The 7,828-nt window shown below is 40.1% G+C and overlaps 1 long non-coding RNA gene across 1 annotated transcript; it reads left to right on the top strand.

Moving 5' to 3' along the window:
* Nucleotides 1–205: 205 nt before the first annotated feature.
* Nucleotides 206–5,044, top strand: LOC141021308 (uncharacterized). Its single transcript, XR_012182058.1, has 3 exons — nt 206–672; nt 3,652–3,711; nt 4,812–5,044. It is a non-coding gene; the product is annotated as an uncharacterized lncRNA (long non-coding RNA).
* Nucleotides 5,045–7,828: the final 2,784 nt, after the last annotated feature.

Here is a 7,828-nt window from a genome sequence, read left to right as displayed (position 1 = left end):
TATTCCCTGTTCTCTCAATAGGAATGGGCCAAAGGCCAACTTTTATATTTTTCTCTCTCTCCCACTTGGGCCTAGCTGAAATGGGCCAACACCCAGCTCTCCTAGCGAGCACCTCCTCTCATTCCTGTACGTTCACGTTCACAACTAACATAAGAGGAAACCTCACAAGCCACCACGCATGTTAACTGATGCCCTTCCTTTAATTCCTCCTCCCTGCCTATTTCTCTCCACTTCCTTTCTCTCCCAACCAGCGCCTCTTCTCCTTCCTCTTCCTTCTGTACTCTCCCTCCACACACAGAGAGAAGAAACGTACAGCCACACGTACAGAAGAGAAACAGCCCTCCCTCTTTCCCATAAATCCCATCAGTTTCCAAAACCGCAGCCCCTCCTTATTGTGCGCCTCCACCTCCTCTTCCACCCCGCAGAAACGCATGCCTCTCCCTTCCTTGTTCTCTCCATAACACTCTGCAAATAAACGGTGCTCCATGGACACCGGTGTTCGACCCCGATGAAGGAGGCCATTTCCATTCAAATCATTGCGCCAGATGACACTCCTCCATGCCGCAGCTCCATCCAGAGAAGAAGGAATGTGTTCCGTCGATCACACACGAAGAATTTCACATGCCCCTCTACACTGTTCGTCCAGTTCATCGCACCATTCCGTCAAACTTGGTGAGCTCTATCAAATTCCTTTTGCACACGTACTTGTCATCACCTAGTGTATCCCTCAGACACCATGATTCAACCTATCTATGTCGTTGGCCACATGTGTCCAAAACCGAATTCGATTTGATAGCATCGGCTTGTCTTTTTATTTTCTCTCCATCGAATGATCTTGTGGTCAACATATGAAATGTATCTCGTGGCTGTAGAAACTCAGTGGAAGATTTAGATTGTTGGTTCTATCTTGTGAACGGTAGAATAGATATAATCATGCTCGTTTTTTAGAATTCAACGGTCTTTCGAGTATGGTTAACTTCTATATACCAGTATGTTATTTTCATGTGTTCTTGATATGCTTACGAGTGTATGCTAGATATCTCTTACTTTTTGCGTCATGTGATTTATTAGACTTATTTTACTCTTGTTGAAATTAGTGCAATTGTTGTACGTATTGTTTTGGCTCGATAATTTGTGTGACCACATATAATTATTTTTATGCATGTGTACTGTTTTTTAGGAATTATTCTCATGTTTAGTATTTTGTTTAGATGTTGTTTGAGTTACTAAATATAGTTTTATGTGTTGTCTCATGTTGATATCATACAACATTTGGTGAACGTTCGCCATGTTTATAATTTTGTAAGATTATACTAAGCTTTGCTTTGTTTATCGAATCATGAAATACTTCATATCTTGACTATTTTTTTTTAGCATGGTGATATCTTAGATATGGTTTACATATTCATTTCCGTCCATGTCGGATGTTCGTTTTATTGGTTTGAAATCATGGCATGCCTTTGATAGTTATTAGGCATCATTTGTAGGTCTTTTGCATAGTTCTATTTATGCTAGATGTCGAATAATGCCTTGTTGTTTGGAAATGAGTGCATTATAGTTTGTTGCGTAGAATATAATTCCCTAGTTGTTCCTCTCCTTTCTAGATGTTTGTTATCCATGATTTCATGGTTGGATGCTTTATGTCATTCATATTTGTATTGCTACATAGAATCATTATGATGGAATAAAACTAGTTTATTGCATATTGATAATTATCATGTGTGTTTATTTATATTAGTTTATTACCATGCCGTGTTAAGAATTGCTTACAGTAGAATGCATGTTTGGTTGTATGTGTACCATGTACTATATCATTTCTAGTTTGCATTGTATGACTACACATATGGTTAGCCTTGATTTACATTATAGTGGTTTGTTGATCTTGTACATTCTTTTATTGAGCAACTTGTTGCTTGATCAATACTATGCCACGTTGTTGGGATTGTATAAATAGATTGCATAACATGTGTGTAACGACCCGTGTGTTCTATGATGCCTAGGTTGTCCAGTTATGTATTAGCATGTCTAGATTGTACTAGGTAGACATACATGTCTTCATGTTATTCATGCTAGTATAGCACATTGCTTGATGTGATTGATGCCATGACCTAGATGTGTACTTGCTTAGTATGCTTTCCCTTTTGCTTATAAGTCACAACTAGCATGATAGTGTTGTGTGCTAATGCCATTCTTGATAGTCATGTTAGTTGATATCAACTAAGTTATGTCATAGTTATAAGTTGTATTCTACTGGTAGCATAGTTTGGCATCTTGTGTCATGATCATCCATGCTTAGCGTTATATCTAGTCTACCTCACTATTACATTGTTGTATGCCTAGACTTGTTCATATCTACTTATTTAGTTGTTGCATTGTTATATGTCTAGTTGTCACTCATGCAAGTGATCTGTCATGTCTTGTTTTGTCTATGTGCTATAATTGAGTACTTGGTCTCTTGTGCGTTCTTATGGATGATCACTTTGGCCTTGTTAGCCTCAGGAGTGTTGGGTCTTGTTGCGATAGTTTAGCACATGCTTAAGATAGTTTACTTTTCATGTTAGTTGAGTTGTATCTTCCTCATATGCTTAGTGCGCATGGTTTGATCTGTTATGTAAGCATGAAGTGGTAATCTTATTGCTAATGGTTACTTGAGTATTAGTTGTTCTTTAGTAGTAAGACCATATTCTAGTTTAGTATCTTATCATGATCACTCGTATGTGTCATGCTTGTGTTATTTGCTTAGACATCTAGTGAATCTATACTCACATGTATTGTGTGAGATGTGTGTTATTATTAAGTTGTTTAATTAGTTTATACCTTCATTAGTATTGGATTGTCTTTTTTATAGAAATGCTTGCTAATAGTTTTTATGATTTATGTTTAGTCTTTGATTGTTGTTAACCATTATAAGTATTTGGATTCATTCAAATATTTATTCTTGGTTGATTGTTAGTCTTAAACATACCATGCCTAGGATAGCTGTACATCCATTTGTTCCATGTGTTGTATAGTTTCTTGTTAATTGTTTGACAAATGAATTAGTTTGATATAATGTAGTTGATCCTATTCCATTTTAATGTTCCTTTAGGGCTAGACCTAGATCATTTCAACGCATGTTGTTGAATGATGTTTGATTGCTTAACTAGTATGGTTTGTAATGTTTGTTCGTTTGGAATTATTATATAGTTGATGCATATGTTTGTCTGCTATTGACCATTATAAATATTTAGGTTCTATCTAAATATTTATTTGATTGCTTAACTTTTACCCTTATCATGCCATGTTGTGATTGTGTAGATAAAATGCATACGTTGGTTCTATTACATGTGTGTAGTTGCCATTGTGTTGGTTATAAAGTAGTTTCCTATATATGTTGTCGTGATGTGTAGTGGGCACTACCTGTGGTCAATATCATAGTTCTTATTAGAATGTTAGTCTTGATCACCAAGCCTTCCTTAGCCCTGTCAACCTAATCATGTCCCTTTGCTGAATCCTATCTTTTACCTTCCTATCGTGCTAACTCGTTCTGGAATATCCATCTTGATCAATATCTTACAATCCATCCACTCTTAAATTTGTTTTGTATGATATTTGGAATTACTATTGCTTTGGTATTTATTTATTTTCATCTGCTATCGTTACGATGAGTAGGTAGTGGCGAGGTTGTTCATGGACAGAAACAGGTTACCGAAGAAGGACTCAACAACGAAGGCATGCCTCCTTCTTTGATCATGCTTATCCTATGTTTTACAAAATTGCATTGTGTTTTATGGTTACTTGATGCATGCTTTTTAATCTTGTAGCTAGCGTGCTGATTGACACACTACCTTAATCCGCTTGTCGCCTATTCATTTGACACCTAAGTAGAATTATAGTATTCTGGTAGAGTACAAATGCTTAGCCATGCTTATCACCCAATAGATACTTTGTTGAATGACCTTTGAGTCATTGTCAGTTGAAACTTATCACTGAGCTAGGCTAGTTGGCCTTTGTTGACCTTCGCTATCCTCTTCTACTCTGGGTGAAACTTACCATCTGAATACTGGCGCGGGCGACAGCTGAATCAAGGATTGAAGGAGCGATTGGTTGCCCTTCACAAGTGGAAGGGGGCAATCACTCATCGGTGCCGCATGAGGCCTAATAAGTCTTGGATTTGAAGATTGTGATAATAGTACAACCACATGCTATATGGGGACTGGCTTGGTCAAGTAAGCTAGTCAGCCTTAGGTGTCGATGTTGTCGTACCGTAGATGGGATTGCTGCCTTGCGAGGAGTATCCTCAACATAGATGGGGGGCGGTTTGAGGACGTACTCTCAGTTCCGTGCGCCAGACCCGGTGGGCATGTCACATCCTCGTCACAATCTCCCTGCCGGTATACCAGATGGTGTACTACGCTAGCGACGGCTAGTGGCAACAAGTCGGGATTGTGTCGTGTGGGTAAAGTGTACAACCTCTGCCGAGTGTAAAACTATTCAAATAGCCGTGTCCACGGTCATGGACGACACATGAATCTTTCTTGACATACAGGACCTGTCTTGCTTATTCCCTCTTTGCCCCTATTCTTGGATCCTATGAAGAGTGTGAGTTGATCGAGGATCCTCACTTTGATGGAAGTTATTCTGGCGATAAAACATGTTTTCATTAAAACTGCTTTCATCCAACTGATATATTGTTTTCAAACAAAACTAGCTTTTATGCAAATGAGCCATACAACCTTCCTTTGAAGCCAATTGTAGCTATTAGAACCTTCCCTGAGGGAGGCATGTTGAGTATGTAATGTACTCATGGCAATAATTTTGTTGAACAACAGAGTTCCATAAAGATGAAGGTGATGACTACGACAACTATGGCGATCCGTAGGAGTGAGGTCACGTGGACTACATCGACTGCTTGTGGCTGAGATGGAGTCTCTAAGCATTTTACTTTCCACTATTTTATCTATGTAGTAAATGTCATCAGACATTTCACTAGATATGTCTTGTGACAAATATACTAATTGTAATATATTTTCGTATTCTGCAATGATATCATTTTTGTCAACAATGATTCTGGGGTTGATACTGAGGATCCGAAAGATAATTCCAAGTTCTCACAGATACTACCTAGCAGATGGCATCTATCCAAGATGGTCCACATTTGTGAATACTTGGTCGTGGCACGTGACAGAAGTCAGCAAGAGCATAGCCTGCTGGTGTGCTTGAAGTGAAGGGCTCGGGGTAGCCAGGCAGATGCAAGGTCTTGGAGGTGGCTGGCCATGTTGTTGCATAGGGGGTCGCGGAACTGAAGCAGGGAACGGTGGCAGGGAGGCAGGGGACAGAGCCGCCGTGGGAACCGCTGTGGAGAGGTGGATGCGCTTCTGCTACCGGCGGCAGGGGACGTGCAAAAGGCGGGGTGACATCCATGGCGAGCAACGCAAGGTGTTGTTGGGAAGAGGAGGCGACGCAGCAATGCAGCGGCCGGAGGTGGTCGTGGAAGCGAGATCGGGCACAGGTGGAGTAGGCGTTAGAGGAGAGGAATCGCAGGGGCACAACACGGTAAGGGATGTGATGAGGGAGTTCCTGCAGAAGGCACCAATGGCGGGTTAGGCATAGAGAAAAAGAGAGAGGGAAAGGAGAGGAAGGAGGATGGGGAAGGAGGATGGGGAAGGTCCGGCGCGATGGAGGGTGGCGGCAGACAATGGAGCAAGGGCCCGCACGCACGGCAAGGAATCGATCACAAGGAGCTCCTCTCCCTGGCGCGATGCGGGAACGAGGGAGAGTGGCGGCGTAGGAGGGATCGAGAGGAGAGTGGAGGGGATCGGGCTAGGGTTATAGGCAGTCTTGGTTGGGCCTTGCGGCTGGTTCGGTGGAGAGGAAAAAGGCGAGGAGGCTTGCTTAGGCGGGTCTCTCTCTCTCCCTCATATTCCTTTTCTAACTCCATCCACATAAAGTATAGAAAAAGGAGAGGAAACAAAGAGCTAGAGAAAGAATTTGAGCATGGGGTTATTTTCCTGTACTTGCAAAATTGTGTCCTTTTCAACTTTTCTCTCGTTTTGATCATCTTGTTATCTATCTGGAGTCTTCCGGGAGTTTTCTTCATGGTGCTTCCTTAAGGATTTACTTCATTCTTGAAGTGTTCATGAATATTCTTGCTCGAGTAGCTCAAGTATTCTTCGTCTTGCATGTCGTAGTGCAATTCTTTCTACTTGATCTTTTGAGGTGGTGTTATGTCATTCTTGATAATTTCTTTTCGTGTTTCATGATTCACAGTTGTCTGAAATGAGATATCATCATTTTCTCTTTGTTTAGGAGATCTTTCCAACCCATCAATCTCTTCATTGCTATTGTGGTGCTTAGAATGATCCAATTTTATCCTTCTCATATCGGTGAAGAAGTTGTGCATCTCTTGTTGCTCTCAACCAATCAATTCTTTCCGTTAGTGGCAAGTTGTAATCTCAAAAGGTTCCCTATGTTTTCCATAAGCCCACGAGAAGCATATCTTTTTCTTGTTGATTCATTCAACAATTATCGATGAAGCCTTCCAATGATTTAGATGGAGTTTCGTGATGAGATAATCGATAATACTTGGAACTCTGGAAAGAGAGATGGAACACTTGGAACCAAGAATTTCACCTCAAGGAAAACAAGAGTACGAAATATGTTATGCTTATCCTTCATCAACTTAAATTGATGCAAACAATGGATTTTCCATACCACTTATTCTTCTTGAAAAGGATTAAAGAGAGATATAGTGCAAACTTGTGAAAATCTTCAACGAACCACCTGTAGGATTTTGGAAAGAACAAATTAATTGATAGGTAACAAAGAAAGAGAAATCTAGAAGGAACCACCATAAGAATTGAAAATGAACGAAGCAAAGGGAACAAATCGCCGAGAAGAATTAGAGATCGCATGAAGATACTTTAGGGAATTTATATACAAGAGAACGAAGAGATCACGAGATGACTAGAGAATACTTGAACGATTCACCGGTAAGAATTGGGAGATGAACGAAGAAACAATAATTTAGGAGAATTGGTGAACGAGAGCTAAAACCTGAGAACGAATAAATATTCTGAGATGATGGCCTCCAGAAATCAAAATAAAAACCGCTCTGAAATGGTTCGGATGGATATGAAAAGAATTTTTCACGATCACAAATGATTTAAGAGGATAACATCAAACTTGAATCACGTATCTTCGAGAGAACAAAGATTTGGAGGAAAACTCTTCTTCAGGCTTCAACACTAAGAAATACGACGAGGAACACCACCAAAATTACTGGAACACTCTGGAACAACGAAGAATAGAAATTTTGAACCAAAGATGAAAATAATTTGAAAGAGATCTTGGAGGAGGCATTTGACTGATGAAAATTCATTCTTACGTCAAACTTTGAAAAGAATTTGAGAATAACTCCGGAAAAGAGAAGAGCCAGGTAAGATCTTGGGAAAGATCTATGGGTTATGGGCCCACTGAAAGAAACACTGTTGAAATGATTGTCTGAAAGAGAGATTGCACCGGCTGTTTAAATGGCTTGAATAAGGTAAAAACCTCGAATTAGCATTAACAGATCTTGAGTGGAAACACGAATCTCCTGATGTAGCTTCAGCACTTCGAAACAGTTGAATAGCAAGAGCGGAACGATTAAGAGGTGCATCAGCTTGGGAAAACATTGGACAACTGAAAGGAATATGCTCAACACCGAAATCTTGAATTGAATCTATCGAAGAAGAAAAGGAGAACAAAGAATGATGAACTTGAAGCTTCCTTAGCATCTTCACAAGGAATCACCAACTAAGAACACTGAAGGAAAAGAATGGAGAGACTTCTCGTCAATAAAAAAGGA

This window comes from Aegilops tauschii, chromosome 1, assembly GCF_002575655.3.
Source record: "Aegilops tauschii subsp. strangulata cultivar AL8/78 chromosome 1, Aet v6.0, whole genome shotgun sequence".
NCBI classification, from domain to species: domain Eukaryota; kingdom Viridiplantae; phylum Streptophyta; class Magnoliopsida; order Poales; family Poaceae; genus Aegilops; species Aegilops tauschii.
Note: the sequence above shows the minus strand (reverse complement) of the source record. Positions and strands in the feature narration are given on the sequence as shown.